Genomic DNA, 27,953 nt, shown 5'->3' with positions numbered 1-27,953 from the left:
TGGGCTGCACCTCACAAGAACTAGGAAGAATGTTTTTAGAAAACAACTGGCTTGATTTATTTGGAGGGCTTTAAACTAAAGAGGAGGGGGAAAGATGATCAAACTTTAGGACTTCTAAGAAAATCTTTGGGGTCTTTGGAACTTAATTCCAATGCCAACACAACCAAAGAAACAATGAGATAAAGATTGATGGGAAGGATGAAAAACTCAGAAATATAGTAGGAAATATAGGAAACATTTATAAGATCATCCATAAAGAACTCAAATAATTATATGCTAATGCTCAAAGTTTAGGGAACAAATGGGATGAATTTGAAGTAGTAGGAGATGAGGGCAGGTCTGATGTAGTTGCCATTATGAAACTTGGGGTGAAACTTATGACTAGAATGTACTGATGGAAGATACAAACTATTCAAAAGAAACAGATCTAACAAAAGAAGAGACGGAGTTGTGTTAAATGTAAGAGATCACTACATATCTACACAAAGGGACAAAACCAAGGAGGAAAATCTAGAGTTCATAGTGGTCAATATAAAATATATTTTTAAAATATAACAGGAAAAAAGAATGAGATTGCTATAGGCATATATTACAGGTCACCAAACCAAGCTGAAGAAATAAATTAATTTTTTGGTAACCAGTTAACAAATATATGTAGGAAAAACGCCACAGTAGTAATGGGGGACTTTAACTATCCTGACATCAATTGGGAGACAAATTCTCCCACACGGGAGATTGAACCAGTTCCTGACCAAACTATTTGACAACACTGTCATCCAAAAGGTAGAGCAGGTATTGGAGGGACAGCTATACTGGGCTTAATTTTTACTAAGAGGAGAAATGATAGAGGGGATTGAAGTTGCCAGAACTTTGGGGGAGAGTGAGCATGTTATATTGGAATTCAATATAATGCAAATACAAACAACAGAACATAATCCAACCAGTGTCTTAAACTTTAAAAGAGCTGATTTTAACAAACTCAAAGAAACCCTAGGAAAGATTCCATGGATGAAAATCTTAAATGGAAAAACTACTTAAGAAGTTTAGGAAACTCTGAAAAATATTATCATAAAGTCCAGTCCAGCACAATACACTGAAAAAAAAACAAAGAATCCAAGAAAAAAAACAGCATGGTTGCACAAAGATCTCTCTGATAAACTGAAAGACAAAAAGTATAAGTAGAAAAATGGAAAGAGGCACTAAGGCAGAGTACCAGTATATAGCCCGAATTTGCAAAGCTAAAATCAGGAAAGCTAAGGCTCAGAATGAACTAAGATTTGCAACAAATGTCAAAGATAATTTTTTAAAAAGTTACATTTAACATGTACAAAAATAAGAAAAAGGTCAAAGAAATAACCAGTCCAATAAAGAGAGATGATGGCAAAGGAGTAACAGGCAGTAGGAAAAAAAGAGCTGCTTAACTCATTCTTTGCACCAGTCTTCATTGAAAAAGAAATTATAGTCCAAAAACATAACTCTAGAAGACAGAATATAGAAATACAAAGTAAACAAGAAAATGGTAAGAGAACACCCGTCTGATTTGGACGAGTTCAATAATCAAGACCTGATGGATTACATTCCAAAGTTCTGGAGGAGCTGGCATATATGATCCCAGAAGCCATCAAAGATCCTAGAGCACTGGAGAACTACCTGGGGATTGGAAAAGAACTGATGTGGTTCCCATCTTTAAAAAAAAGTGTGTGTGGGGGGGGGAACAGATCCAGGAAACAACAGATCAATCAACCTGACATTAATATCTGGGAAGCTACTGGAAAAGATAATCCAAAAATATATCTGTGGACACCTAGAAGCAAGCAAAGTTATTACCAGAAGCCAACATGGGTTTATTAAAAACAGATCATGCCAAACCAATTTTATTTCATTCTCTGACAAAGTGTCTAAATTAGTGGACCAGTGAAATGCTGTGGACATAGTATATTTAGATTTCAGCAAGGCATTCAACAAAGTAGACCAAAAACTACTTGGTAAGTTAGAAAAATGGCTGTAGGTTTGAATGTAAAAGATTGTGACAATTATTTGGCTTATGCTTTTTGAAAAAAGAGAAGATCAAAGATATACCCTGTCAACAAAAGAAGTGATAGGAAATCTGACAGGATTTTTCAGTTAGTTCATGCTGATTTAATTTGCCCTCCATCTCCATCAATGGGAGAGGCCAAATTTGCTTTGGTAATTGTTCACAATTTCTCAAGATATGGGTTTTATTATTTACTAAAAAGCAAAACAGAACAGTTTCAATGATTTAAGAAGCGGGTATTGTTTGTAGAGAGTAGTTATAATGAAAGTGTATGTCAACTACAAACAAACATAGGTATAGAGAGTTCATGTCTAACATGTTTCAATAGTGGCTGAGAAAGAAAGGCATAACCCATAGAAAAACAAATCCCTACACTCAAGCAGAGAATGTTGTGTTACAAACTATGAAAGATCATTACTAACAGATACAGGAATGAGTAAGCTGCATTGGGGTGAGGCAATTTTAACTGCCAATTATTTGGCTAATAGACTATGGAGTTTAGCAATTAGTGAAACTCTGCAATACATGTTATATAAGAGACAATGATCTTTGTCATGTTTACGAATCTTTGGCCAAAACAATTAGGAGGAAAGGTCAGTTAAAACCAAGGAAATTGAAATTTATAGGTTATTGTTATGTATTAGCATACTAACCTGTGTTTGGTTGGTCTGCGGCGGCGGAAAATTCGACGAGCTGTCACTGGCCACAGCCACGAGCAGCCTGACTGTAAAAGGGCTGCTGCGGTTTCTTCCGCAGTCAGTTCTAGACAGAAATAAAAATGACTGGTCACTACGCTGGCTCCGAGAGTCTCATTCCCGCGATTTAACAGTTATTAATCAGGATCAAAGGCATATAGATTTATAGATGGACACAAAAATGTTATTATTTGATGTTCTGCAAAATTTTCTGAACGCAAGAATTGGGAAAAGGTACATGCCAACACTGAAATGTTAATGCCTGTTAGTCAAAGATCTCCAATAAATAAACATTCACACAGGCACATTAAACAGAAATCTGAGAGCAGTTCAGGGTCTGAGTATAGCTCAGAAGAATGTTTGTAGAGTGAGATTTCAGTAAAACACAAGAATTTATTCCAAGGAGATCTGAAAGAGTAAACAAAGTTGTTCCTCGAGAAAGATTCATTGTTGATGAGATAAAATTATGTAACATCTTTTATGAGTCCCCAAATTACCAGGAAGTAGTAAATTTACCTCTGGCAGAACAAAGAGATGGAAAGAGGCTATAGTTTTTTGTCTATGCAAAAACATAAAATTTTCACTCCAATGAGGTTACAGAGGAACAAAAAGCTGTTGGTACAGATGAGTGTACAAAAAGAAACTTCTGATGAATGATGAAGTAGAATATAAAACAAGGTTAGTTGCTCAAAGCTTATAAAATAACACTAGTTAAGAATTAAAAAGAATACTAGGTTATTTAAAGAGAACCATGGATTTAGGATTGCATTTACAAACATCAAATGAATTGGAATTAAAATGTTTTCTAGACAGTGATTGGCTTAATGATGTATAGGATAGAAAGTCAATGTAAGGATTTGTTTTAATATTTGCAAACACACAATTGATTGGAAATCTAGAAAATAGACTTCGGTTACCAATTCCATAGGTGAAGCAGAATTCATAGCATTGTCAGAATTGTATTTAGGGATAACATGGTATGTTCAATCATTAAAGGATTTGAATATTGAAGTAAAAGGAGCTATAGGTAACCGAACATGTATACAAATGGCAACAGATAAGAGAATAAAAATCAGAAACAAACACATAGACATAAAATATTGTAATATCAGAGGAGCAGTGAAAGAAAATTTATTATCCATCTGAAGATAATTTAGCTCAGTGGCCCCCAACCTTTTTTGTCCCATGGACCGGTACCGGCATCACAAAATGATCCACGGACCGGTACCCACGCACAACCAAGGCAAGGCAAGCCAAGCGACCGGCCAGCCAGCTGTCCCCCACTTCTCCCCGCCACCTTCAACTCCTCCTTTGTACCTTTGTCGATGGGCTTTTCGGGCTCTTTCTTAATCTCCTCCTAATGCGAGACTCCACCACCATTGGGACGGCTCTTCGTTCGAAGCCGCTGCCCCCTCAACGAAACTAAGGCGCGAGGATTCAGCACCCAAACACCGCTTTCCAACCGATGGCTGACAAGCTCACCCAGAAGCACTTTCTCAAGCGCCGTCAAAACAAGATGGCGGCGCCCACTTCTTTGCAGCCTAGTAAAAAATGCTCCACAGAACAGTACTGGTCCGGGCCCAGTGATTGGGGACCCCTGATTTAGCTGACTTAATGACAAAGCCATTAGGTACAAGAATCGTATGAAACAACTTAGTATAAATGCTGTCCACCTATAAATTGGAGGGGTGTTAAGATTTTAAATTTAGTAGCTGGAGCAGGATTGTGGAGTGAGTCAAACACACAGTTATGGTTGACTAGTTGGAGAGTGCTAGCTCCTGCTTGGGTCAATCTGCATTGTGATTGGTTGCTGTGAGTATGGAAGAGGAGTTTCTCTTTTTCCTGCTTTTTTTTCTTGTGATGAATTTTTCAAGACCAAGAACAAAGGCCAATAATTTATTAACTATTGTAAACTATTTGCAACAGGGAAAATATTTAATTTTTAGAAATTTTTAATTTTTTAATGAAAAGAAAGTCATGGAAAGAGACTGACACTACTGTGACTTGCAAAGTGTGTCAGGTGTTTCAACGTATGCCCTCAGAAAACTCAAATTATGTATGTATCAAATGTAAACTTCTTGAATTACTAGAAGAAAAGGTAAAGGGCCTAGAGGCAACTCTAGCCACTCTGAAACTCAGTGAAGAAAGTGAGAAATCCCAACCTAAACAAGAAGACTACACCAAAATAAAACACAATAGGGAACAACAGCTTCCATAAAAGATGACCCTGCATATGTACTAAAGAGCAAGACCAATGGAAACATGGTATTTTTAGAAGAAAACAACAACTAAGAGCAAAGACCTTAATATCTACCCTAGCCCACTCCAATGAAGCTCCTCTGGAACTGAACAATCACTTTCATAGCCTCCCCATGGGAGAAAATACACAGACACCCACAAAAAAGCATTTATCTCCCAGACTTCCCCAAGGGAAAAAAAGGTGAATATTGGTGATAGAAGATGGACTGCACCTCACAAGAATTGGAAAGAATACATTCAAAAAATGAGTGACTTATCTTATCAAAAGGACTTTAAATTAAATGGGGGGAGGGACTTTAAGAGCTTTAGAACCGGACTTCCAGTTTGAGCTTCTTCAGTGACAGACTGAAACCTCATCTCTGCGAGGCTTCGATACATGCTCGCCACTGGAGCATCCCGAGCCAGCTGGTTTCGGGGCTAAGCCACCCCGTAGAGGTGGTGAAGAAGGGGGAGACTGCCTGCAGGGTTGAGGAGAGCCGCATCTCTCCTCCCTAGCTGGCCATTACTCCCTTTCCCGAAGGTGGTTGTAGTGGTGGTCAGAAATGGCCACCACAAAGAAGAATTCGACTGGAAAAGAATGTGCAGGAGGAAGATAAGAAGAGAAAGTTTTGATTGACTGGGTCAAACAGCAAAAGCAACAAATAAGGTACCCTGGAATTTAAACTTAACAACATTGTTCCCAAAGAAGATTTTGAAGCTGCGAAGGAGAGAGAGAAGGGAAAGTATTAGGTTTTTTTTCTTCCCTTCCTTATACTGACAGCTAACAGTTTCTTGTTTAAGAAACTGAAAAAACAAGAAACTGAAAAAAAATCCACTTTGACATTAGTAGCCATCTAAGCTGAAAATAAAAATCAAAGGGATAATAAAGATTTCTGGGCATTTAAAAGTTTTTAAAAGCTGGAAAGGAGAAAAAAAAGAAGGACAGGATCTGGAAAAATGGAGGAGACTGTCTGGAACTAAGGAATGGAACTGTAATTAAAAAGAATTTACAATGAAATTTTAACAAGATTCCTCAAAGATACATTTTAATGGAAACTTGGTAACAAAATAATAGAACCCCAGGAAGAGAAAGTGGAAAAAAGAAGCAAGTAGAAACAGCCTTGGATTATTTGGATTACTTTGTGATTTTGGAGATAATGGGTGAAAATTTAATTGTAAAAGGGATTCTGCAAAGGTACATAAGATAGCTTTGTTATATTACAAATAGAAATAACTTTAGAAAATATGATGGATAAAATATTTATTGTAATGCAGTGGGATGTTTGTTAATAAATAAATGAATTAAAATGATTGAGAGAATTAAAAGGGAACATTTTTAATTATTAGTAATGATTTATAAAAATTTAAGTGAGAAATATGGGAAAAAAAGAATTAACTATGGAAAGTTTATAAGTGTTCCCAAGGAAGTATGATATTCAATTGAAAAGAAATGTTAAAGATGTTAAGTTTTTAATACATATTAATGATAGAATTGAATTGGAATAGGAATGTGTTTTATTTACATATATATATAATTTTTTTCTTTTTAAGAATATAGTGTCCATTTTAAGAATGTACCAAGCAGAATTTGACTGGAAGTTACGTATTATATTGAATGCTATAATCTTAAAGCTATACATTTAAGCTTAAATAAGAGCTTGAATGGATAAAATTAAAGGATATAAAGGTGTCATACTCTAATTGGTAACTACAGGGAAAAATTTGCTTAATAAGAAAAGATAATGTGAAATTGTAACAGGGCAGACAAAAAGTATAAATATGATTTGAATTGAGATAATTAAAACAAAGTTGAGAAAATTAAAAGAGGGGGAAAATTATGTTGAAAATATAAAATGGTAATAAGATATGGAATAGAATATAAAAATGAGCATGAAATTGAGTTTTGTGTCTGTATGAAGAAGTGATAACCTGGGACCATGCTATTTTCAAAAAAAGATGTTTTATTTGTATTTTGTTTTTGTGAAAATCCAAATAAAATTTTCAAAAAAAAAAGCTCTAAAACTTAATTCCAAGCAAGAACTACTAGATAACCAATCACATAAGGAGGTAGGGAATAAAGAGAAAGAAGAGATAAAAAAGAAAAACATAATGAAGTAGAGAGTGATGGAAAGGATGGAAATCCCAGTTACAAAGTAGAAAATATAAGAAACATATTTAAGAACCATAAAGGACTCAAATGCCTATACACTAATGTTCAAAGTTTATGGAACAAACAGGATGAACTTTAGTATTAGTACTCCAAGGCAATGTTTTAGGACCAACTCTCTTCATACTCTACATAAATGACCTCTGTGATCATATTAAGAGCAACTGCATTCTCTTTGCTGATGATGTAAAGCTATTCAACACCACAGACAATATTACTACCCTCCAAAAAGACCTTGACTATGTATCAGAATGGTCAATCAAATGGCAACTTCAAATCTCAACAAATAAATGCTCTGTCTTACATAAAAAATCAGAAAATAAAATACAAGCTAAATAGTCAAGACCTTGTTGAGGATCCAAACTTTGTCAAAGACCTTGGAGTACTCATCTCAAATGATCTAAGTGCAAAGAGCCCACTGTAACTACTTAGCCAAAAAGGCACTAAGTTGTTAATCTAATCCTGCATAGCTTTTTCTCCGGTAATATCACTCTATTAACTAGAGCATACAAAACATTTGCTAGACCTATACTTGAATACAGCTCATCAGTCTGGAACCCATATCATCTATCTGATATTAACAAAATTGAAAAAGTCCAGAAATATTCAAAGGAAGAGTTCACCGCTCCTCTACTCATTGTAGAATACCTTATGCCACCAGACTTGAAATTCTAGACCTAGAAAACCTAGAACTACGCTGCCTCCATCTGATCTAAATATAGTATATAAAATCATACATTGCAATGTCCTACGTGCAAATGAATACTTCAGCTTCAATAGATACAAATTCAAGGTTAACCGCACCAAACTTGATTGCAGAAAATATGACTTCAGCAACAGAGTAGTCAATGTTTGGAATACTCTACCTGACTCTGTGGTTTCTTCCCCAAACCCCCAAAAACTTTAACCTTAGACTGTCTACTATTGACCACATCCCTTTCCTAAGAGGTCTGTAGGGGGCCTGCATAAGCGCACCAATTTTGCCTACCGTCCCTGTCCTATTGTTTTTTATTTTTCTTATAAGTATCTATCTCATCTATTCAAAACTATATTTATTCTTATACCTGTATCTTGTAAGCGATTGGCAAAAAATACTAAATACATGAAAGCAGATATGATATAGTTGCCATTACTGAAACATGGTGGAATGAAACTCATGACTGGAATGTACCAATGGTAGGAGACAAACTATTCAAAAGAAACAGCCCTATCAAAAGAGGAGGTGGAGTTACGTTTTATATATAAAACATCACTATATCTGTACAAAAATATATAAAACCAAGGGTTTCCTGCTTAAGCAGGGGTTGGACTTGAAGACCTCCAAGGTCCCTTCAAACTCTGTTATTCTATTCTATTCAGTGGTGGGCTTCAAGTTTTTTTAACAACCAGTTCTCTGCCTAATGACTGGCTGGGTGGGCATGGCAGGATGGTCATGTGACTGGGTGGGGCCAACTCGACATCACTCACATCAAGGGGTTCCTCGCCCGGCCCCTCCCCTCCCAGCTACTCCTTGTCATGCCCAGTCTCAACGTATCTATAGTTCTGTTAAAAAATAAGCTTCATCCTGTCTTCCCTTATCTATAATTTTTCCGACTTGGTTTCTTCCTGCTGGAGAAATCCATGTAGAGTTTTATTCTGTTTCTCTCGTCACTCTCATAAAATCTCTTTTATGGGGGGTGCAACAAAGGGAGCAACGGGGCACCCCCTTCGTTGCACCCCCCACTTGTTTAAAATTTGTAGCGTGGGTGTCGGGCTCCGAGTTTGCTATGGAGCCCATCAGCTCCGAACATGCCTCGCAGTAAGTCAGCTAGCTGTGGAGAATGTCACCTTATCTCTGCTGCTGCCAGATCTGTATTTCTGCTTGCATGCTGGCCGATGGTGTTGAGGGTCACTTTGGAATGACTCAGCAGAGCTGTTGGCTGCATGCTGGATTCTGAAGCAACTGCAGGGCTGCATGCTGGATTCTGAAGCAACTGCAGGGCTGCAGGGTGGATTCTGAAGCAACTGCAGGGCTAGAAATATCTCTTTTCATGTATTGATGTGGTGCACATTGTTAGTGGGGTTGGGGCACATATAGGTGGTAATTAAGGTGAAGGTGGCACCAGGTGAGGGTCGGAATAGGTTAGGGATGTAGACATATTATAGGGTTAATAGCATTTAGGGATAATGGGTTAGGCGTGGCCAGAACTAGAACTGCGTATAGGCCTGGGTGTGGTGTGGTGTGTCTCATAATGATGATAAAAGGAAAGTGAGCAAACTCAAATCCAACACTAACCTTGCCTGGCTTTTAGCCTTTCTTTTCAGATAAGAGTATTTATTGTTTGCTGATCTAATGAATAAACCATCATTGCACTACAAAGGAGCTGGAGTTTGTATTCATTTCAGGACAAATATTCGATACTCAAGGACTGGCTGAGAGAAGGTTAGCATTGGGTTTGAGAGGTTTGCCCTCTGAAACCATTCACCAGTCAACTTTCTCAGTCTGCTGGGAAAAGGGTAGGAGGATTCAGGGCACCGGAGATGCATGACCCACATTTGGGAGTGGGTAGCTTAGTTACATATTCTTTCATATTCAATTTCATATATATCATTACAGGGAAATGACATTATTATAGGTGTATATAACAGGCCACTCAACCAAGCAGAAGAAATAGATGATCTCTTTGCTATTCAATTAACAAATGTATGTAAGAAACATACCATAGTAGTAATGGGAGATTTTAACCACCATTTCCAAAAGGCAGAGGAGGGAACTAGAGGAAAAGCTATACTGAACCTAATTCTTACTATTAGAGAAGAAATAATAGGAGTTGAAATTGTTGAATTATTTTAAAATTTTACTTATTTTTTAGAGTTATGTTTATGGCTGTTGAGAAAGCCCATCTGGTGTTAAGGCATCAGGCTAGAATCCTTCTCCTAACCATCACCATGCACTTTTGTACACCCCTTCCCCAACCCAAGTGGCACCTTTCACATTGTCTCTTATGCCCTCCATAACCAATGCTACATCTCTTGCATACCCCCATCACATCATTCCAATCCTTACCAACACTCTCATGTACCGTCTCCTCCCCCCGCCCCCCCACCCCGGAATTAACTACTTGCCTGTGTGTCTGAGATCTGCAACTTCCTGTTGTGTTGTGGGAAGCTGGCAGGAAGTTGCTTTGCTAAAGACTGTGGAATCTAGTTAATAATGGCAACTGGGACTGCAGGGATTACTGTGGCTAAACAATGCAATTATGCTTTATAAATGCATCACTTAGCAACCACAAATATGATTCCAACTGCAATGGTATATCAAGGACGATTGCCAAAATTAATAATCTTTTAACAAATGCTCAGTTTCTTGTTTATGTCAGAAATCCACCTTAAGTTATAGACATTTTAAAAGATAGTCTGAGCACATGAATCTGCCTGCACTGGAACTTCATTATGAAGATGCCATTAGTAAGAAACCACTAGTTAAGAAACCACTGCATTAAGTTGCTATCTCAGAATCTAGACAGAATATATTGCCTTTAATAGAGGTAAAAGCATAGGAGAAAACAGATGGGACAGAATTGTAATAAATGAAATTATTAGTAAAGCAATAATAGAATATTATTTTACCCCTAAATGAAAAAAATCTCAGTCATCATGAGTACCTTTTAGATGACAATTTAAAAAAAAATGCTCATTGCTTTTTACATTTGATTACATCTTAGAATATTTTCCAAGTGAATTTAGTCATTTGAGTAAAATTTGAATTTAGTTCAGTGGAAAAATCCTGAATTTAATCATATGGCAGCAATTCTATGCTGAACAAAATGAATTATTATGTTCTGTGAAGTTCTCCCATACATTTAACTTTCTGGCAATAAATAATCTCTAACTTATCAAAAGGAATCTTTCTTGAGAAAGGAGAAAGAAAGCAATGAAAATCCAGAAAAACTGGATTGTGTAGTTTCAGAAATGTAGAATCAGCTGGTGTTTGTTGCTTCTTCATTCCAAGCAACATTTGGGAGAATTGTGGATTCAGTCTGACAATACATAATCTATTAAGACTCATTTTGAGTTGCATAACCTATGCCTACATTCTATCTAAGATTTTAATTACAGTAATTAAATGTTTTTAAATTACACTTTCCATAATCTTCAGATGTGTTAGATTAAAACTACTAGCTAGTCTATTAGTTTTTCTAATTAAATCTACTGAAAATTTAAAAATTTGAGCTGCAGGTTTATATCCACTTTAGCCATGGAAATGCACTTAGTCGTTTTTTCTAATCGCTCTCTTTTTACCCAAAATATTTCACATTGTTGTTTTGGTGGGCTAAAATGGGAAGAGCGATAGTATGTATGCTGTCTTGAGCTGTTGGTTGAAAGGTCAGGATACAAAACTAATCAAACAATTAATTGAATTGAATCTTTAAACTTTTTGGCTACATCTAAACTGTGTTTCCTTTCAAATTAACAAGGCTTTCCGATGAATGAATTTAAATTAAACTATTAATAAAAGTGTTCTCTAATAATTTTTAAAATATTTTCGGTTTCTAAGAAGGCTGACCTAAGGAGATAATATTTTATTTTTCATTATTTTTAACTGGAAATTTCAGGTATTATACACTTCATAATAAATTATCGCACATTGATGTTCAGTTTATAGTATGCTGAAGAGCTCTTATAATTGGGGGAGTTTCGAAAGGTAGCAGGTGTCAGCTATTCAAGAAGCAATTTGATATCTCTTTTAGGAATTATGCCTATTTTGTAAGGCAAATACTCATTGAATTAGAATGGGCAATTTAGTTCACTAAGTACAATCTTATGCTCACCACATGAAGCCAAATTAAACCATCCCCAACAAACGTACTTAATGAAAGGGAGCCACACTGCCCAACAATCCACTGCTCTATTAGAAAGCTTTCTCCTACGTTCTGTGGGAATCTACCTTCCTTTAAATCAGTGTTTCTCAACCGCAGGAATTTTAAGATGTATAGTTTTCACCATCCAGAATCTAAACATTCTCACTTTCTGTCTCCTACAAATTAGGTTCCACTTTCCTTCTTACCTTCTTTGCATCAATTCCACTTTGCTTAAATCTAATATGTCATCAGAATGTGGCACATTATTCAAGACAAAATTTAACCGATGCAAAATTGAGTGGAACAGCTATTTCCAGGATTATAGGCTAAACAGGGAAGGGGTATAATGATTAAAGTGTTAGGCTAGGTGTGGAGAAAGGGCGTTGGTGCTTACCTGATACGCCCGTTCTCTTTGAGCTGCAAAGAGCATCCAGTAGTGGGAGGTGCTTCAGTCTCTGCATTCATAGGCTGAGCTTGAATTGAGGAATGCTCCTCCTCCTCCACGTGACTCCTCCACAGCGTTCCCCAGTTTTGTGAAGACGAGAGGAAAAAAGGTGCTCTCATCCCTACTACCTAGAAAGGTTCCTTGGCCGAAAAAAAACAAGGCCCCACCAGACGAAAAAAAAAGGGTGGAGCTGGATGCTCTTTGCAGCTCAAGGAGAACGGGCGTATCAGGTAAGCACCAACACCCTTTCTCTTATGAGCTGCTCAGAGCATCCAGTAGTGGGACATACCAAAGCTTGGCCTGTCCTACAGGAGGGACTATGTCTGGTCCGGAATCTCCTCAGGGTCCCTAAGAACCCATTGCAGAACCCGTCTGCCAAATGAGGCCTCTGCAGATGTAAACACGTCAATTTTATAGTGCCTGATGAAAGAGGATGGGGAGGCCCAAGTCGCCGCCCGGCAGATTTCGATTATTGGTGCCTGGGTAGCCCAAGCTGCCGAAGTTGCCGCACTCCTAGTTGAATGTGCAGTTATGCCTCTGGGCACCTGCAGGACCTGGGACTGATAAGACTTAGCTATAGCCGCCCTGATCCAACAGCCTATAGTGGATGGTGACACCCTGTGACCTTGTGTTTTGGGCTGAAAGGAAAGGAATAAGGCCTCCAATTTTCTGAAGGACTCTGTGCGCTTGATATAGATTCGCAGAGCACGCCTTACATCAAGTTTGTGCCATTGCCTTTCCCTTTCCTACGATGGTCTGGGACAAAAGTTTGGAAGGATGAGCTCTTGGGCTCTATGGAAGGCTGAATTGACCTTGGGCAAAAACATGGGATCGGGACAGAGGACCACCCGATCGGCATGAAAAACATAGAGGTCCTGTCTGATAGACAGGGCTGCTATTTCCAATATGCGCCAAGCGGATGTAATGGCTACAAGGAAAACTGATGTCAAAAATTGGAGGCTTGACTCCCTCAAAGGTTTGAAAGGTTCTTTGGTGAGAGAGAGAAGAACTTTGTTAAGGTCCCAGGTGTGTAACGGTGCATGGCTGGAGGGCGTAAGTTGGTGGCCCCTCTAAGAAAAGCCCATATACGTGTGTGATGGGAGAGGGAACTGAAACCCTGACAGGAAAGAACTGATGACAGTGCAGCTACCTGTCATTTCAGTGTATTAGGAGACAGCCCCCTGTCAAGTCCCTCCTGAAGGAATTCTAAAATCTGGGCAACAGAAGGGGAAATGGGGTTAATTTGAAACTTGCTGCACCATCTACAGAAAATGGGCCCTGTGGCGTTGTAAATTCGGATGGTTGAGGGCCGTCTGGCACCTAGGATGGTGTCAATGACCTTGTTGGAGAGTATTTCGCTCCTCAAACTGCTCCGCTCAACCTCCAGACGGTCAGTTGAAACCATTGAGGTTCCGGGTGTAACAGGGGCCCCTGAGATAGAGAGATCCTGTCTGGTGGAATCCTCCAGGGAAGGGCCACCGAGAGAGTACGGAGGTCCACAAACCACGGCCGTCTGGGCCAGTGAGGAGCAACTAGGAGCAATTCCGCCTTCTCATGGAGCAACTTCTGAATAACCCTGGTCACCAGAGCTAGAGGGGGGAATGCATACAGGAGCCCCGTGGGCCATGGGCAGAGGAGCACGTTGTAATTCTCCGCCCCTTGGGATGGGTACCTTGAGTAGAATCTCGGGAGCTGGGCATTGAGGGTGGAGGCAAATAGGTCTACCACCGGTTGTCCGAATATCCTTGCTGCTTCTTTGAACAGGGATGGGTGGAGGCACCACTCTGACTGGTCTATGGTTGCTCTGCTTAACCAATCTGCTTGAGTATTTGATAGGCCCGATGTGTGCTCTGCCTTGATGGACAGAAGATTGTTCTCTGCCCAGTGACACAGGCGTTCAGCTTCCCTCATTAATTGTATTGATTGTGTGCCCCCCGTTTATGTGGGCTTTGGCTGTCACATTGTCTGTTAAAATGAGAATGTGCTGCCCACGTGAGAGTAAAAGCCCCACCCTCGTTGCTCGGACGGTACTGGTTGGATGGCTCTTATGTTTAGGAGATGCTGGATAGCGGAATCCATTAGATTACGCTTGACCGGGTCTCTGGAGAGAGGGGATGACATAAAGAAATTTGGGGGAGTGGATTGAAACTCAAGGGCAAGCCCAAATCTAATGGTGTCCCTGACCCAAGAGTCAGAGGTAGAGGAATCCCATTGACTCGCAAATGACTTAAGACGTCCACCAATGGGGAGAGTGTCCCTTAACCTATTTCGGATGTCGGAAGGGCCTGCTTCCAGCTCCCCGAAAGGGCCTTTTATATTGACTGCCCCTCCGGCTCCTGTCTCCCAAATCGGCTCTATCCTGGGGTTGTCCTGACCTGAACGATGGGGGCCTCTGATACCTGGGGTAGAAGGGAGCCTGATAGAAGGGCCGAAAGGAACCCCTCCAAAAGGGCTGGGAAGTTCTGAAGTCTGATCTTCGTGTAAGGGAAGGAAGGAATTTTTTCTTACTGCGGGTCTCCATCAGTAGAGGGTCCAGGGAAGGGCCAAACAGTTTGTTTCCTACTATGGGGGAGGAAGCCAGCTTGGCTTTGTTCTTAAAGTGTGCTTGCCAGTGCCTCAGCCAGAGTAGATGGCAGGCTGTGATGTGAGATGTGATTGCCCTTGCAGAAAATTTAACTACGTGGTATGTGGCATCAGCAGAAAACTCGGCTGCAGCAGTGAGCTTGGCAATATCCTGGTGCGCCCTGATGTTGAATGTAGGGACGTGTTGCTTGAGCTGATGAAGCCATCGAATGGATAACCTTGTGAAAAAAGATGCGGCCGTAGCCGATCTGATGGCCCAAGCATCCGACTGATGAGCCCTGCACAGGGCCAGCTCGGCCCGCTTTTCTTCTGGCTTTAGGGCTTCCAGCGCATCAGTTGGAGTTGAGGAGGATGCCAGGCCCACTATGGACTCGTCTACCTCAGGGGTGCTTAATAATTTTGAAAATTCTGGATCCAAATTAAAGTATTTTTTGTCGTGACTAGAGTGGGCTGGGGACACCACTGCAGACGCCAGTTGCTTTTGCACCAGGTTGGCAAAGATGGGTGGAGCTGGGATAACCTCGGCCTCTACAACGGGCTGGTTAAAGATGAGATCTCTGGCCCCTCTGTTGAAGGAGCGGGAAGGTCTGTTGGTGATTGCTTACTTAGGCCTGAAATGTTCTTGGCCTTGAATAACAAGGATTTGAATAGGTGAGGCTTGAATAAGCCCGCAAAGGTGGGCTGGTCAGGGATGAGCCCCTTGTCCTTGGACATTTCGCCTTCTAAAGGGTCTGCCTCTGATAGGGGCTTGCTGTAGTGCATAGCCCCCAAATCGAACTCGTCTGGTTCCATGAACTGATCCAATTCCCCCTCCCCCTCTTCCTCCTCCTGCTCTTGAAGAGAGGGGGTCTCCCTTTGCAAGGGTACCTGAGCCTGATGTTGATCCAACCTGGGCAGGGACCTTACTGAGTGAGACTCCTGGTCAGAAACTGCCGGATAATGACTAGGCCTGGTTGGTTGTTGGATTCTGGCTGCGATCCCTTGACAAATGGCCAGCTCCATCCAGGATCTTATTCTTTCGGGAACCTTCTCAATGAGAGACTCCTCTTGACGGAGACCAGCTGCTGTTGGGGGTGAAGGTGGCTTCTGGAGCCCTTCTAGCCGATGTTCCAGGAACCTGAACCAGTTGTTCCTGTGAGGGCAAGCTGTGCCTGGATGAGAGGGAAACATTTAGAGGAGGGGAGGGGTTGAGCAGAGGTAGAGGGACTGGAGGATGGAAGAACCTGAGCCACCTTGAGTGCTTCCTTAGCTCGTTTATCAATTTCCTTTTGCAGGGCCTTGTGGCGCCTTAAGGCGTCCCTCTGGGCAGCTTTGGAGGTCTCTTTAGCCTGCTTGTGCAAATGATGGGTCTCGGCTTTTGCCTTCAATGAAGATCCTCTAGAGGTGTTACCATCTGCCATTTCAATTATTTATATATTGCAGTAATAGGTTAGAAATCAATATAAGGTGGTTGGCATGCCCAGGGTCCAATCTGAGGCAGGAACGGTTGCCCTGATCAAATATTTCACGTCCCCCTTTTTATTATTTTTTATTTAATATATATATGTGTATATATGTATGTATGTATGTATGTATGTATGTATGTATGTATATGTATATGTATATGTATATGTATATGTATATGTATATGTATATATGGACAAATGAGTCGTACCTCAGTGATAATATTTTTGTGAATTAAAATATTATACTGCCAAGATATATGATATTAATAATATGCTTGTAATGAAATAGGATGGCTGGTGCAATTGTATCCCTGCTCCTGGGATAGAGTAGTTTGTATGGTCAATTGCCAATGAGAAAGGAAAGACAAACAAGACAATCAGCCAAATTTCGAAACGCCTAAGGCCCAGTTAGAAGTTAAAATTGGGGCGTTCAGCAGCCTCTCTGCACAGGCGGACACAAGGCCTGGGTGCAGCTCCTGCGCCGCTGGAATTGAGCTGAGGGGTTGAGCCAACGAACCGTAAAGATTGATTACGAGTACAATCTAGTCAGATGAGGATCAATAACTCAGAAAAGCCAGGCGGGGACCTGTTACTTCGAATAAATTTCCACTCACAGCACAGAATTAAGGAGAAAACAAAATGGTGCGCAGCCACGAGGAGACTCCCAAAATGGCGTCCGTCAGCACGTCGCACCTCTCAGCGGCATTTTACCCGCCTGGTAGAAAATGAGGCCAAAGCTCTGCCTACAGAGGCGGCCAAGGAAAGAAGAGATTAGCCCTTCTCCTCTTGAAAAAATGACGGCATTCGAAGGTGGGGAGAAAAAAATGATACGACTTAGAACGGAGCACAAAAACCAAGCCGCTAGAAACGGAATGAAGGGAAACGAAGCAGCAAACGAAAGGAGGCAGAGTGAGGGATTTGGGGCTATGGGAGGTAGTGCGAAGTCGCTACTGACCCTCCCTTCGCCTCCCTTGGGGGCGCAACTGTGCTTCCCTTTGGTGGCAAGGCTGCCAAACTAAGCAATTGCGCAGAGGCTAAAGAGAAAGGGAACAATTCAAACCTGTGAAAACTCAATTGAGACTGTGAGAATCGAAAAATCCTGGTTCGGCCAGTAAAGCACTGCCTGTCTTGCATGAGGCTGAGCAAAAACTGGGGAATGCTGTGGAGGAGTCACATGGAGGAGGAGGAGCGTTCCTCAATTCAAGCTCAGCCTATGAATGCAGAGACTGAAGCACCTCCCACTACTGGATGCTCTGAGCAGCTCATAGGAGAAACACAGGTTCTAATCCACATTTGGTCATGAATTGAATGAATTGGCCTTCTTCAGTCTCAAGAGACTGTGGTATCGTGCTATGAAACCGGTAACTGCCACTTCCCGTATTGCTGTATGCAAAGCTGGAGTGTCCTCTCTAGAGCATGAGGCCTGGTTAATTTAATATGAAGGATAAACTGTTACCCAAGCACCAGATCCCCCCTCTCCACGTCACTGAAATAGTCTAATGGAATGGCAGAGCCGATAGATTAGTTTCAGCTGCATCACAGGAGTTACCAGAACGTGATTGTACACAGTCACAAACTGCTTCCAGGACTCCGGCTCCAGATTTTGCCTGAAGGTTGACTCCTGAAGCCTTTTCTAATAATAGATATAGCCACAAGGCAGTGAAGATTTAAAATCAGAGTTTCCCTTCTCCTAGAAGATGGTTCTACCATTTTATCTGTCATTGGGGCATAAAGCCCTCTTCTGTCTTCAAAACTGTTGATCAGCTTCTCCTGTAACCCTGGAAAGGGGCCTTTATGATGTGCTACCAGCCGGGCCAGATGGACCAAGACTTTTTAAGGAGGTATTACTTCTCCGGCACTCCTCCTCACTCCAGGACGCTCGGCTTGGCTCCATTTGCAGTGTCACTTGGTCATGGAAGACTACCAAGTGATTTTGAGCTAGTTGTTCTCTCTCAGCCTAAACTACTTCATAAGTTTCTTGCTGTGGTGGGGAAAAAAGGAAAAGGGACAACCACCTCTACACCATCTTGACTTTTATACAAAAGGTGGGAGATGAAACAAATAAACAGATATGACCTCAAAAACAATTACTACTTTCTTGTTGTCACTAGGAGAAATACAAGGACATGTCCTTGAAGTTATCAGGAACTGAACAACTTGAAGTAGATTTTACTTTATTAAACTCATAATATGGAAGCTATATTTCTTCAGAGAAAGTCATACACTGCTGTTATTTAACTCATTTACAAGCATTATCCACCTCTTACCAAACCATATCTGCTGGATTTTTAACTATATTTTACATTTTCTGTTGTTTTATTCTTCTGTCCAGATCATTCTGAATTATATTTCTGTCTTTAAAAAATTAGTTATTGCTCCTAACTTATATCTACTAACTTGGTAAATAATTTCTCATCTCTTTACTCACATCATTAATAAAATTAACTACTGACACTAGGGCTTCTTAACCTAGGCTATCCCATTCTATAAAGTATTCTCATTTTGAGTTGATATGCATTTACTTAGTGTAGTTTTTGAGCTATTGAAGTTTATCAGGTCTAAAGCTAGCTGGAAAACCATACTAAATAGTATGCTAATGCCAATATTGGGGTACCTTGTCAAATGCCTTGCTGAAATTAAAATACATTATGTGCAAAATATTTCCAGGGTCTACTAAGAAAATTATCCAAATTAAAAGTGGAGTAAAATTAGTTTGACAAATAATTCTTGCCAATCCCATGCTAACTTCTAATGAGATGTTTAGAAATTGATCATTTCATGGTCTGTTATAGAATATTTCTAAATACCACTGTTAGACTTGTTCTTCTGCAAGACTTAAATTTACGGTAAGTCTTTAATATGCTGCTATTGAAGAAGGAGCTGAGTTGGCAAAATTGAGGCAGAGAAGGTAATCCTTCAAACTTTACAAACAGCAATTGAAAACAGTCAACTATAAAACTTAAAGCTAGCCAAATATTTAGGCATCTGGGACAGAAAGGCTTTTTAATCAATAGTAATCAATAGTAATAGAAACTACTATCTATTCAGCATACCCCAAATCAGAAGCCTAAGGTAAGCCATCTCATTCACTCAGATGATAAGGCTGAGTCTGCAACAGTTGGCAACCAGAGCACTGAATTAGCTGACTTACCTTTCAATAAAGCTCTCACAGAGCTCCACTATCAGGTAAAAGTATAGATTCAACCTGCTCCCTGCACCTTGCCCTTCTGATTTATCTCATTGTTTCATTATATATCCTAGAGTTTTTCAGAAATGTCAGATGGTGTGAAATAATAGTTGTGGGTTTGTTTTTTTAGTACTATGGGAAAGATGTCTTGGCAACAATACCCATGATCCTTAATTACATTTTGGATGTCATAGCAGATATAAAAAGGAAATAGGAACAGGATGTTACAACTCTTCTAGGCTGGTACTGAAGCAATCCTCTAAAAAACACTGTTAAGAAAGTGGAAAGTTACCTAGAAAAAATAAATACTGATTAGCATCTTTGTCCTGGTATGACTACAAAATCTCTAAATTTCTAAATTAAATTAAATCTAAATTCTGGTCTCTAAAATCTGAAATATAGTCTCTAAATTCCTAAATTAAATTCTGAAATTAAATCTAATTCTCTAAATTAACATTCAGATTAAAAGATTATTAATCTAGATCTGTATTGCACCCACAGGAAAATGAGTGAATAGAGGAAAAGACTGGAGAAAAGAGAAGACTTTAGAAAACAAAAGATTTACTTAGATAAAAATTTACTCTGGTGAGTTCTGCTGAATAGCATAGCTGTCTGTTGGCAGTTCCCTTTGTTATGCTGGAGAAGGGAGCGCAGTAGCATATAATTGCAAAATGAATTAGGTGCACATCTGTTTGCAAGAGTATTTCTTTGTTTCTCTAATGAATTAGGTGCAGATGTTTTATAGGGTGTTTTTTCTCTCTCTGCATATTTATAAGAATATGTAAGGATTACGATCTCTATGAATTAAATGATCTTGAATGAACATAAAAGTGAATTTTTATATATATTGAATGTTTCTGAGAAAACTGTAATCATTTATTCAAGGTTAACACTGGATTGCAAATTTATGAGGATTGTAAAATTGCCTGGAATTACAATAGGACATTGCAATCTTTTACACTAATTACAAGTTGATATTTCCATTTTTTTACTGTCAAATAAAATACTATTTTTCTTTTCAACTGAGATTTTGGGTTGTTTTTTTCATCTTTTATTCATCTGTCCATTTTTAATACATCTGTAGATCACAAGCTATATCAAGAGGTCAACTTCAATATTAGCAATAGGGTGGAACAAAAGGAGAACTAAGAACTCCTAGAAATAAGGTGAAATTTCCTATCAATATAAATATTTAACCAGTGTTACGGCTTACCTTCAGAAGTTGTGGGTGCTCCAGCACTGGAAGTTTTTAAAAAGAGATTGGACAGCCATTTGTTTAGAATGGTATAGGTCCTTTCCAACTCCGTTATTCTGTTATTCTAAACGATTAACATTTTAGAATAAAAATATTCAGTTTAATTTTTTTCTAAATCTTCTAAAATATTTGGGAATTTTGAAAATATTTTATTATCCATCCCACTCAAGTTAATTAGTAAATACTGATCCCTGAGCCATTGTTTTGACCAAGAATATATTTTACTAAACAAAGTGATTATAAAATAGCAAAATGTATCTGCTGAATATGTATGCAAACAATACACATAACTTTTTTTCCCCCAAGGACTTCCCTACCCCCCCACCCCTGTTATCAGTCCTTGACCAATTGAAAAGGTTGTTTCAGGTTGTTTGGGTAAGGACCCTCTGTGGGCGGCTGCTTCGTCTCCGCATTCTTGGGTTGGATTGGCATGTCTTATTCTCTGGGCCAGTGCTGCTTGGCTCCCAACCCCCTTGTGTTCTCCTGCATTCCATTTTCCTCCCTCTTCTCCCCACCCCTCCACCCCCGGCTGTGAAAAATGTCGGGTTGACAGGATGTGAAGTGATACTAGCTAATAACTTGAAATTCTAGACCTAAACAACCTAGAACTATGCCACCTTCAGTCTGATCTAAGTATAGTACATAAAATTATCTACTGCAATATCCTACCTGTCAATGAATACTTCAGCTTCAACCACAACAATACAAGAGCACACAATAGATACAAACTCAAGGTAAACCACACCAAACTTGATTGCAGGAAATATGTCTTCACCAACAGAGTGGTCAATGTCTGGAATACTCTACCTGACTCTGTGGTTTCTTCCCCAAACCCCAAAAACTTTAACCTTAGACTGTCTACTATTGATCTCATCTCTTTCCTAAGAGGTCTGTAGGGGGCCTGCATAAGCACAGCAACATGCCTACCGTCCCTGTCCTATTGTTTCTTTTTTTTATTTGTATCCATTTCATGTATTCATAACCATGTTTATACTTATACCTGTTATCTAATACTTGCTTGACAAATAAAAATAAACAAACAAATAAATAAATGTCAGCCATGACATGCCACCTTTCCAGAGTACACTACCCAGGCTCATTTGGGTTTATGTAGTTACTTAAGGTGGAATTGGAGAATAAACATGACTAGCATTCACACACTCAGTCTCAGAGGGAAGGAAATCTTTCAACAGGATGAGGTATTGTACCTTCCCTACAAGGTACTGTAATCTAGAATCCAAAATTTCCTTAACCTCAAAATACTGCCCCCTCTTGTTTGTAATTGGAGGGGGTGGGGTTTTCGTGTCAGGATGCAGAGGTGAGGTAGAGGTAGGTTTTAACAGGCCACAGTGGAAAATAGGATTAATTCTCTTAAAGCTTTTTGGCAGTTTCAATTCTATCATCACTAGATTTATGATCCTAATGATGAGGAAGGACACCATGTATTTGGGGTCCAATTTTTTGAAGGGCCGGCATGACTGCAGAAATCTGGCGGAATGATAAATTTTATCTTCCACGCTAAATTCTTTTTGAGGTGCCCATCTGTTGTCAGCCTTATAAGTCTCCCTGGCCTTGTCCAGACTACTGGCCAGGTGTTCTGCAAAGTATTCACCCATTCTGCTAAAGATAAGCATATAGGCTTATGCTGGAGGAGTTCTGGGATAGAGACAAATTCTCTGCCTGTGTCCATTCGGAAGCCAAGAGAAGCCAGTGCTGCAGTGCACTGAGTTATTGTAAGCCACTTCAACAAAGGGTATCAGTTCAGTCCAATTGTCTTGTTGGTAATTAAAATAGCAGCAAATGCACTACTAATACACCATTAGTCCATTCAAAGGCACTATTAGTATGAGGATTATGTGAGAAGCTTAATCCCTGGGAGGTGCCTAATAACTTGAGGAAATCTTCCCCAAAGCAGGAAATAAATTGGACACCCCAATCTGAGATATTGCACTCTGGTACTCCATGTAGGAGATAGTTGTGTTGAACAAACATCTTGGTCAAGGAAGAAGCAGACAGGATTTGGAGGCAGATCGTGAAGTGTGCTTGCTTGGGAGAAAAGGTCTGTGACAACTCAGATCATGGTATTTCCTGCGCTTTGTGGTAGTTCTACTACAAAGTCCATTGATATTTCCTTCCAAGGGGCTTTCAGGCTGGCTACAGGTTGCAGTACCCTCAGGATTTTCCCTGGGCATCTTTTGGCTGACCTGCACATAATGTTCAGTGTCCTTTCTCATGCACGACCACCCAAATTGCCTTTTCACAAAGTAGTTATTTCAAAGCCAAAATGATCCGCAGTTTTCAAATCGTGACTACATTGAAGCGCTAAAGTTCATTAGTTTCAGGCACGTACAGACAGCGGCCCATTGAAGCTAGTCCATCTTTTGATGACAACTCAGCTTGGTGTTGCAGGAACCACTCATCTTGCTCTAGGACTGTTTTTAGTGCTTGGGCCACTTTTCTCTCAATTTTTGTGGCCTGGTCAGGGTGGGACAATTTGTTTAGACAGGATGACAGAAGCGACCACTTTCTCTTTTGCAGTTGTACTGGGGAATCCTTAATCAGGCATCTGCTAGGAAGTTCCTTCCCCCAGGCAGGTAGCGGAGCATGAAATTGAATTGGTTTAAGTATTGTGCCCATTAGATTTATTTGGGAGAGAGTCTCTGGGGTTTTTTCAAGGCTTTCAGGTACTTGTTATCAATCCAAAGGGGACTTTGCTTTGAGGAATTGCTTCCAAGTCAGGAGTGCCCAGCAAACAGCAAATGATTCTTTTTCTCAGATAGCATCTGTCAGCCTCAGAGTGTTTTTGAGAGGTGTAGGCATATGGTTGTAAGTCACCTTTTTTATTTTTCTGAGGAAGGACTGCCCCCACTGCCACATCACTGGTATCAGCTTGAATTAAAAATGGTCTATCTGGGGTCTGGATGTTTTAATACGGGTTCTGCTACAAAAAGGTGCTTCAGTTTCTCAAAAGCAGCTTGGCACTCCATGGCCCACCTTAAAGACTGGTTTGGCTTGGGGGTTTTGACACCTTGCTAAGCCACTGATGGTACTTGAATATTGGGGCAATGGGATCGGAACACGTCAGAATCCTTCTCACTGAATATATTGGCCAGGTCTTTGTATTCCCAGAGAATCGATGGAGTTAACTCCTCCCCCGCTTGTGGTTCCCCTGTGCCTTCCACTTTTTCTTAATTGTGTATTTGTAGTGGCTTCCACCACTTTCACTACAGTCTCTCAGCCCAAAGTGCTTCTTTTGCACTTTTAATTGGTTTCATTCCCAATCCATAGAGGGGTTCCACTTTTTTAGCCAAGCTAGTAATCATGGCAAACTCGGGTTTACAACATTTTATCTCTTTTTTATTTGCGGGAGTCCCCCAACTGTAATACTAAATTTCAGTAGTGCTATAGTTTTGATTTACAAAATACATAACTGTACTACAAGATCTAAAATACACATAGTCTTCGACTTATAATTGGTAAGAAGTTATAACAAATCCCCTGAAAGCTACATATGACTCGGTTTTGAATTTATAGTCACTGAAGCGCCCCTATGCCTTTATGACCAACTGCAGGACACTGCAGTCATCCCCCCGCCGCCACTTATCTTTCTGCCACCCCATTCCACAGGGTCTCCACAAGCCTCTCTAGAGCTCTGGACCTCTATCCTTGTCCACACATCACAGTTCTTCTCTTTCAATTCAAACAATCCATAGTCATCAAATTGTTGGCCTCTCTAAATTAAAATAAGAACTAGAAAAATCGAATAAGCGTTAGAGAATTTAACCATGATCTACCACAGCTTACGGAATTTTATCAGTCATCTCAATGATTCAGAAAAGTTCCTTTCTATATTAGCTTTGAATAATGTGAGAAAGGTACCTAACTGTCCCTTGAATATCTTACAATATATAAAAAGAAAAGCTCCAGCTTCTGAGAGGTTCCCATAGTTTTTCAGTTCACAGTGCCTTTGATGTCTTAAAGATATGTTGTAAATCAATAATGAAAAACCCAGTTTCACAAACGAACACTGCAAAAATTTAAAATATTCTGTGACACCTCTGTGAGTTAGCTAAGCATAATTTGGGAACCATGAATCTAGCCTAATCTTTTCTTCCATTAATAACTCAACATGCTCACCACTTGAATGTAAATTTGCAATTTCATCAAATGATATAAATGCCCTATTTAATACCTCTGAATAAATGAACACAGCAGTTTTTGATACCTATGTGGAAAGATTTGTCATTGCCCTGACAGTCTCCCATCAAAAGACTAACCAGGTCCAACCCAATTTTAATTGTCCTTACTGGTGAAGAGTATTACACAGGTATTAATATCTTTTTTCAGCTGTTTCTGTTTTCATTGACTAAACATTAACTATCACGTAAGGAAATATTCCTGAATCACTCACTAGAAAGCAGTTAAATTTTGATAGCATAGTCTATTGTCAAAATTCTCTCTAGTTTATATAAGCATTTTGTACAGCTGAACAAAAACAGACAAATGTTCAGCTGATATTAGGGCTTTTTTCATAGATTCAGAGGTATTCTGAAAAATTACTAAATCTGTGTTCAAAGTACTGTAGTTGAACAATATGGTAGTATAGTTTCTTTCAATCACAGGCTTTAGCAAGATTTGAGTGCTTATACCAAAGCCACTGAATAATGTGTCACTGAGCCAATTCAATTTCTTACAGTTCATCATGCAGGGCCCCTCCCCTGCCACCTTCATTGTTGTTTGAGATGGAGTGGACGTTTGAGATGGTTCTCAGTTCCTGAACAGTAACTTCTGAATTTATAGGATATCTGTATCCCAACGTCGACAATTTAAAACCACAGTTTTCAGTTTACAAACAATTCCAGGTTTCACTTGAATATATTCCAAGGATTACTAAGGCTTTATTGTATGCTGCCCAGAGTAGCTTCTGGTGCGATGGGAAGAATTTTTGTATTAAAAAAATAGATAAATTAAAAAATAAAATTACTGTAGAACTTTAGGAAAAAGTTTGACTAAGTATTCAACCAAAGTCCCGTTGTGACTTTTTTTTATATAAATGAACTTTTGTAAGCACTGGCATACATTTCACGTACAATAATTCTAGCGTGGACGAAAAATCAGTAGAAGTCGTTTCCTACGGTTTGTAGTTGCTTTCCGATGCGGGACTAACCTGCTACAAATATAGATTAGTTGCCCCCTTCGGGTAAGGAACAATAACAAGACAAGACTTCTGCTGCGACCTGAAGTCCCCGCCTCGCTGGGGATATCCCGTCTACCCGCCCTCGGCTTTTCTCCACTACGTCAGGCTCCGGCAGGGGCAATCCCTGCTGTCTCCACTTTACCCCCTTCCATCTGTCACACGGGGAATCCCGCCCAGATGTCTCTTTACACAACGAGTACTAGTTGTAAAGATCAAGGTTTGGCTTTTCCTTTCATTCAGGCAGCTAGAAAAGTTTGGCACCAATGGGCATATACTGCTATAAATATCTTCCGCTCACGCTATATTTGGTTTGTCCGGGCGTGTTGCTTTTCAGAAATAGCTTCCATCCGGCGCGAAATACCAAGCTTTAGAGTACCACGCTCCCACAGCTCCCGCCCAGCCTAATCTAAACCAACCATTCAATTCCTTTCAGAGGCCGCGCCTTGCGCGCGTCCATCACCTGTTTAAAAAAAAGTCCACGGGGACTAAATTTAGTAACACCGTGTGCGTCAATCACGCGCGTTCCTTGCGTCAAGCTTTTTTTAAATCTCCGCCCCACTTGTAATAATATCCAGGACGTCCCGTGTTTGGATTGGTTAGAGTGTCACGAGGGCCGACGTTCCACAGTGACGTCCTTGTTCCGATTGGTTCTGAAAGGGGGCTCCTTAATGTAGAAGAAAATAAAAGCGACGGAGGGGGGCGGGGAGACTCCGATCTAGCGGCTTGGTGTATGTTGCAAAGCATGAAAAGGCTTCTGCATGCTTATTTTAAAAGCTTTCATCAATCATTTGTACAGTAGTACAGTATAAATACCCGAGCGAACATGCCTCTTGGCCTAACTTAAGATAACTTTGGTAATAAGTCTCACTCATAAATTCAATGAAGCATACCCAGATGTAATTGTAGGTGACTGAAAGTTTTCCCACATATAAATACATACCTCGTTCAGATATATCAGTTCAGATATTATCTTATAATGTTCAAGACTAGTTTACTGACGAGGGCAAACTACATTGCCCTTCTGCCCTGTGAAAAGGCACGCGTAAATTCAGTATGGTTTTCTTCGTGGGACAACCCTATAGTTCATTTCTGGAATAACAAGTTTCTTTGCTCCACGGCAATGATTTGGCAATTTGAAATCCATACATCTACGCAAATTCGAAAATGCTCTTCTGCCTATAAGAATATGCAAGAAAAACAACTTCATGCTGTCCACTCTTTCAATCACATTATCATAATCCCAGTTGTAAAGTCGGCTATCCTCCGGCCAAGATGCGTTCTCTATAAATTTACTTCTATCTGAATGAAGGACAAGAATTCCACGTTTCCTTTGTAGAAAGCTAAGTAAGGCAAGATCAAATAAAATATACTGCTGGGTAGACACGGTACTTCTATGATTCTTAATCTAATATATGTGCAAGAAAGGTCACAATAGGTGAGAGTGTTGTCCAAACAGTAAATTAGGTCCGTAGAATTCCTGATGGCGGATTCCTTCCCGGACGCCCATCTATTAATCCTTTTTTGCAATTGTATTTGTACTTCAGCTAGAAGCTGCGTTACATTATGAAATTGAAGTGAGGACTGCAAACTCCAAGCTGCACTTCAGAACAACAGCGTTCCTCCAAAGTTGAAAGGTCATCTTTTTCTTTTGGCTTTCCATCCTACAACGGCACGGAGTGGTTGTTTTCCAAGCATGAGGTTTTGTTGTGGTATTCCTAGATTTAGTTCGCAATCCAAAATGCAAGGGTTGCGCGCGTCTGCTTGCTCTCGCTCGCGCCTCGCTCGCGCTCTCTCAGACAGACAGACAGACACACACACACACACATACAAGTGAGGCAGGCAGAAGGCGGAGGTCAGCAGTGTCA

General features: G+C 40.0%; 1 long non-coding RNA gene across 1 annotated transcript; it reads right to left on the bottom strand.

Moving 5' to 3' along the window:
- Positions 1 to 19,531: 19,531 nt before the first annotated feature.
- LOC148124104 (uncharacterized) lies at positions 19,532 to 27,881 on the bottom strand. Its single transcript, XR_015740225.1, has 3 exons — positions 26,505 to 27,881; positions 20,850 to 20,947; positions 19,532 to 19,928 (listed from the first exon to the last, which is right to left on the bottom strand). It is a non-coding gene; the product is annotated as an uncharacterized LOC148124104 (long non-coding RNA).
- Positions 27,882 to 27,953: the final 72 nt, after the last annotated feature.

This window comes from Pseudonaja textilis, chromosome Z, assembly GCF_049901715.1.
Source record: "Pseudonaja textilis isolate UNSWEBS1 chromosome Z, rPseTex1.2, whole genome shotgun sequence".
Taxonomy (NCBI): domain Eukaryota; kingdom Metazoa; phylum Chordata; class Lepidosauria; order Squamata; family Elapidae; genus Pseudonaja; species Pseudonaja textilis.
The sequence above is the reverse complement of the archived record's forward strand: the minus strand, read 5'-3'. Positions and strand labels throughout refer to the sequence as shown.